The 6,607-nt window shown below is 40.7% G+C and overlaps 1 long non-coding RNA gene across 1 annotated transcript; it reads right to left on the minus strand.

Annotated features, from left to right (window-relative positions):
* Positions 1-307: 307 nt before the first annotated feature.
* Positions 308-6,336, minus strand: LOC138241223 (uncharacterized). The gene is made up of 3 exons (XR_011190408.1): positions 5,650-6,336; positions 1,819-1,959; positions 308-643 (listed from the first exon to the last, which is right to left on the minus strand). It is a non-coding gene; the product is annotated as an uncharacterized lncRNA (long non-coding RNA).
* Positions 6,337-6,607: the final 271 nt, after the last annotated feature.

Below are 6,607 nucleotides of genomic sequence, written 5' to 3' on the forward strand. Positions count from 1 at the left end.
ATTGTCAATAATGCCCACAGCAAATTCACTAAGCTCCCAACAAGATAAACTTTCCATAATCTGTTCTTGTTTCTCCTCCCCCCTTTGGAGAAATAGGATGAATTCTTATGAGCAGCTTAGTTAAAATTTGTTTCACAATATCTGAATATGGTAGCTGAGTATAGTGAGTAGACATCGCGAGACAACGGAACGGGAGAGTAGAAGGCGGGAATATATGGTGTAAGGGAGTGATCTGGGTAGTTAATAAAATAGTTAAAATAATATAAGAACGACTCTTTATTAAGATACACAACATTTATTGCGACGAGAGATGAGTGCTTGGCGAACTCAAAGCGAGCAGAACACTGCAGATTTTAGTTCTCGTGCTGGTTGAAACGAACTTTTGAATTTTCGGACTGTTCGTTAAGCTTGCGCCATGGAAGATACGGCCGCCGCGCCGAGAAGTTTTGCTTATGCCCAGCTTTCTCCACCGCTTCCACTGAACCTCGGAGCTCCGGATTTGTATACGGAATACAAGACATGGATGAAGTCGTACAGATGTTTTGAAATAGCCAGTGGATCTACAGAAGCTCCGGATGCCTGAGACGGGCTGCATTACTGCACTGCATCGGGGCGCCCCTGCAGCGGATTTTCGCCAACCTCGCTGGAGAAAAAGGTTCATATGAACAGACTAGCTGCCTTAGACGCTTACTTTACACCGCGGAGAAATGTGGTTTTGGTACGGCATAAATGTAGGAATTCGTCTCAGGACGAATCTGTTGATGCTTTTGTGAATTCACTAAGAGAACTGGCTAAATCGTGTGACTTGGGAGTATTGGAAGCTGACATGTTAAGAGATCAACTTGTGGGAAAATGTGCACATAAGAGACTGCGTGATAAATTGTTGTAGGAGGGCTGACTTTAGAAAGAGCTCTTACAGTCGCTTACAATTCATGAAGCGGCTCAAGCAGAATCAAGAAATGCTTTCTGACCACAGTGAGATACCATAGCGTGTTTTTTTTACTCCCTGGCGGAAACGGGCTTCCATACTTTTCAACCATCTTTTCCTTTTCCAACATTTCCTAAAATATTGTTTTTTTGTGTTTGATTGAAACAGTTCTTACATAAAAATAACACCATTTTTAAAAATAATTTAGAATAATATTTCAATAAACACGAAGGTGCATTCATCATTTATCATCATGCAGAAAGTTATCTTTTTAGAAATAAAATTGGTGAACGTGTTTGGGGGTCATTTAATTTGATTCCAGACGTGTGCACCTTATGTAGGGGGTTTGCGTGTTCTCCCTGCTTTCACATAATCTTTCTTTGGGTGATTCCCTTCAACTTCCATCTTCAACACATGCTTGTTCAGTTCACTGGAATGTCTATATCGCCCTGTGTGTTTGTGTATGTACCCTACAAGAGGACAAGTATACTACTAATGCCGAGTTACACCTCTGGGATTCTGGAATAGACTCCTGGTCAGCTAAACCCTTAAACAGGAATAAGTAGCCTTCTGATAAAGGGTGGATAAAAGACAATTAATCAAATAGATCTTAATTTCACAACCTGTTGTTCACCAGACTGCAGAATAAACACAAGCAGGACTAACAGTTCCCAACAGACAGTCAAGTAATGAAAGAGACTACTGGAAATGAATCGGATGCCAGTTCTTCAAAGATAAAATATTATAGAAACGGAGTTCTCGTATCCTGCAGGTGATCAGACCAGCAATGTGATTGTCAGCAGGACTAGGCTAAAAACAAGCATGTGCTCATTTCATACATTCAGGGTATTAAAATAATAATAATAATAATAATAATAATAATTACTTACACTTATATAGCGCTTTTCTGGACACTCCATTCAAAGCGCTTTAAGGTAATGGGGACTCCCCTCCACCACCACCAATGTGCAGCATCCACCTGGATGATGCGACGGCAGCCATAGTGCACCAGAACAATCACCACACATCAGCTGTCAGTGGGGAGGAGAGCAGAGTAATGAAGCCAATTCATAGATGGGGATTACTAGGAGGCCATGACTGGTAAGGGCCAATGGGAAATCCTACACCCCTACTCTTTTCAAGAAACGCCTTGGGATTTTTAATGACCACAGAGAGTCGGGACCTCGGTTTTATGTGTCATCCAAAGGATGGCGCCTGTGTACAATATAGTATCCCCGTCACTATACGGGGGCATTAGGACCCACATGGACCGCAGGGTGAGCGCCCCCTGCTGGCCCCACTAACACCTCTTCCAGCAGCAACCTTAGTTTTTGCCAGGAGGTCTCACAACCAGGTACTGACCAGGATCACGCCTGCTGAGCTTCAGTGGGTTGCCAGTTGTGAGTTGCAGAGTGATCAAATGGATTGTATTCTCTTTTTTTACTAGGGATGTGAATTTGAAGGACTGTATCCACATCTTTTTGCACCCAGCCTGACCATGTGGCTCTGCAGATCAATCAGTGAACACACATTTAGTTAGCTAATTTGATCCCTCTTTCATCCACTTTCATCTTTTTCAGACGTTCCAAGCTTTGGCATTTGTATTATGTAATCTTGGTCACAAATCCGAATGCAGATTCTGTCCAAAAGAAAGGATAATTCTCTTGCAACTGAACAGATAAGCAGTATAATTGTTGCAAATTTTCTTTGCTCTCACACTGCAACAGAAATAAAGAAACTGACCTCTGGTAATTGCAGAGCCCTTCTCCACAGCATTGAATTGGATCAAGTGATTAGACAATCGATGGATAATATTCCATGTGTCATGCTGCTGTGACTGAGAATATTGAGGACAAGACCTGTATAACTATAAATGGCTACAATACCAGAATTGACCATAATTAAAATTGCATTTCTACACTTCTTTTCCATCCCAAAGGATCCCAAAGTCCATCACGCATTGTTCACCATTATACCAACAGTTCCTGGGAGCTACAGATGAAAAGTGGTTGAAAAGTGAGAAATGTCTTCACCAATTGTTTTAAGGAAAAACTTTAGGAAGGCCAGATTAAGAATTCCAGAGTGAAATCTAGCCAGAATACAGAGGGGTTAACACACCTATTCATTTAAACGGGGATCTGAAATAACCAAGTATGAAATTTAAAGCACGGCATTGCTACGGTACAAATACCTTCAGCCAAACCGCAAACAACCAGAACACATCTCGAGGCTGAGGAATTAGGAACCTCGTGAAATGGCCGTTCTGTTGTGACCTCATCCTACCGTCGCACCCAGATTAGTTTTTAAAAAGTTTCTGTCTGTACGTTTTTAATCCCTTTCTGCAGCTACCCAGCTACAGATACCATCTTACCAATTTAACCTTCTTCCTGCATATTAGGTGTCGTTTTAGACATATCTAGAAAAGACACATACAGACACATCAACCGCCAAAAAGCAAGACTGGGCAGAGAGAGGATGTTTTCATCCTTATTTCACCGGTGAAGCCCAACTGAAAGGAACTAGGAGACAGCAGAGTGCAAGAGTAGCATTATAAAATGCTTTGAAAAAAAAGTATTTTATAAGACTATAAAATCTACTGTATATACAATATACTTATATAAGAAATTAAGTCTGAAGGTGAACCGGACTCTCGTCACATTACGGACACTACAAAAAGTAGTTATTTTTAGGATATTTTCTTCAGCAGCACCACTTGCTTTCTATAACACAGTTAGGAAATGGAAGGGCACATCGCGGTAGTCACTGGAAACTAGGTCTTGATATACAGAAAAAAGACATTGTTTTTAAAAATAGTAATGTTGGAGATTTCCGTATGTACTGTGGCAACTGTTTTGTTATGTTGCTCTGTACAAATTACTAATCAGTCCATGCTTTTCAAATAAGGTGTTTATTACTTTGTATTATTATTATTATTATTATTATTATTATTAGGGGTGTAAATTCTTAAAAGGCAAACCGTGTGTTATATTTTTGGGGTCTCCAGGCTCCACTGGCAGAGCCAGACTGTTTGGGACGTGTGACCACACAGGTTTGATACCGTGAAGGCTTTGAGTTAGAATGGCGACATTCAAATTAGTATCCAAGATGTACTTCTTAAATTGAAATATTTAGATCAACAAACTACAGTAGCTCAGCCTTCACTCTTATACATATGCAAACACATTCGATCGGTGTGAGTTCAAATTAAAAATCTAATGGAAAAAGTCAGTGTTGGTTTTGAAGTGCACACTCGGCTATAATAGTGCTTAGGAGAACCTTGCAACGAAGGGAGTGTGACACTCTAGTAAAAGGCTGTGCTGGCTTTCAGAAAACAATAGTGAAGAAGTTCTTGGAGCTCCAGGAGCAGAACGAGATTCCCAGGGATATCAGCTTCACCGATGTGAGGGAATGGCTCCTGGAGGAAGGATCCAAGAATATTTCAGACCAGTTTATGGCTAACAGAGACAGGTAATGACATACGTAAGCTCCTCACTCTTTAACAGAATGTTCCTGCCTTTTAGATTCCCTGATTTGTTATATTTGTATCACATTTTTTTTTCGTTTCGCTGTAAATATTACTGTTATGTTAAAACATTGGATGTCAAGAATACAACTGTAAGTAAAGGTTTGCCTTAAGTTAATTAATTGTGCTAGCAAGTGGAAGTCTTGACTGAGTCAAAGTTTTCCAAAAGATAAACATTTATAATAATAATTGCTTACACTTACTGTATATAGCGCTTTTCTGGACACTCCACTCAAAGCGCTTTACAGGTAATGGGAACTCCCCTCCACCACCACCAATGTGCAGCATCCACCTGGATGATGCAACGGCAGCCATAGTGCGCCAGAACGCTCACCACACATCAGGTATCAGTGGGGAGGAGAGCAGAGTAATGAATTCATAGATGGGGATTATTAGGAGGCCATGATTGGTAAGGGCCAATGGGGAATTTGGCCAGGATGCCGGGGTTACACCCCTACTCTTTTCGCCCTGGGATTTTTAATGACCACAGACAGTCAGGACCTCGGTTTTACGTCTCATCCGAAGGACGGTGCCTGTTTACAGTATAGTGTCCCCGTCACTATACTGGGGCATTAGGATCCACATGGACCACAGGGTGAGCACCGCCTGCTGGTCCCACTAACACCTCTTCCAGCAGCAACCTTAGTTTTCCCCAGGAGGTCTTCCATCCAGGTACTGACCAGGCTCTGCCAGTTGTGAGTTGCAGAGTGATATGGCTGCTGGCATTTGCTCTACGGAAATACTACATTCACAAATTCCTCTGCTGCTGTCTGACATTTTGACCTTGCCTTGTGGATTAAGCTTTCTTTTCTGTTGTTGTTTATGAAGGCACCAGGCAGGATCTCCGAAAACAGAGGAGATATGCTGTGGTGAAATACAGCGTATGAGAGGTCTGCAGTACAGCAGACAGGATGAGGTATGAGAATACAGTTTGATTTATTTTGACCCAGGGCTGCTCCCGGTCATCACCTGGATGAGAGATCTTTAATAGCTGGTTTCCTTCTGCATCTTAAACTGATTAGAGACATTTATATCCACTCTGGCAAGTGACTTTGTGACACCTCTGTAAATACAGCATGATTGGGGAGCAAGCAAAATATAAAAGGATCTCTAGCATAACTGTTTTAAAAGATGTTGTCTTTCTGACAAGTAATTAAGCATTTATGTTGCATAATGCGAATTAAAAAAATTCTCTCACCTTATACTGTATACGCCTCTTCCAGCCGAACAGATTTCTGCAGAGTGGATACCCTTAGTGAATCATGTTACTGTATCGTCACACTTGGACTTCAGACACTTTTCATATGCTTTTATGAATCTTACAATTGTCATGGAAATATTAATTTTCAAGGAAGCCACAAGAGAGAGTTCTCACCTGAGTAAGGTCTTTATTTCAATATTGCAATATTGGGAGCCCTGTTGCCACTCTGCAAAGTGCATCAGAGACTCAATTTGTTACAAGCAGTACAGGGTTTTAATAAGATGTTGCGCTGTAAGAGAAAGCTCAACACTTTGTCCCTTCTAACACTTCCCCTTTCCCTAAGACCAAACAGATTACATCATAAAACGAAAGAAGCACCACTAGATTTGTTTTTCAAAGTTTATCAGTTACTTTCAGCTAATCTAATGACCCAGACAGCATATATTGTTTTGGTACACTGTCTTCTAAAGTAACCTAAACAAGGCGTACTTTGTTGATGCACTGTTTTCTAAAATTCTGCCCGTACCTCAGCGGTTACATCCTTGAAATGTACTTTCTAAAAGCACCAATATATATTTTTTGCAAAGCTCTCTACATTTTAAGAATCAATTTACTTATTAGATTTCCATTTCACATTCCACTCTATAGCTTAACTCACTTTTAAAACACAAAGTTTATTCACCCCTTTCATTGATTTATCAGCTTTAAAATCATCAGCATTATCAATATATAGTATTTAGCCTCATCGGTTTTCTACATCAGCTTAATCATGTTTCTGTGACCAGTTAGAACCTTCACCTGTTATTGGTCGAACAGTCAGAAGTAAAAAACTGCAGTCTCCTATGACAAAGTCTCCAAAAGGCTTTTCTCCAACAGTTCCAAGTGGGTTTGAAAACAGTTTCCAGCCAGAAGACACTATGGATAAGCCCTGCTCATCACGTTCCCTAGGAGAAGC

The sequence above is a fragment of the Lepisosteus oculatus genome, chromosome 9 (genome assembly GCF_040954835.1).
Source record: "Lepisosteus oculatus isolate fLepOcu1 chromosome 9, fLepOcu1.hap2, whole genome shotgun sequence".
Classification (NCBI taxonomy): domain Eukaryota; kingdom Metazoa; phylum Chordata; class Actinopteri; order Semionotiformes; family Lepisosteidae; genus Lepisosteus; species Lepisosteus oculatus.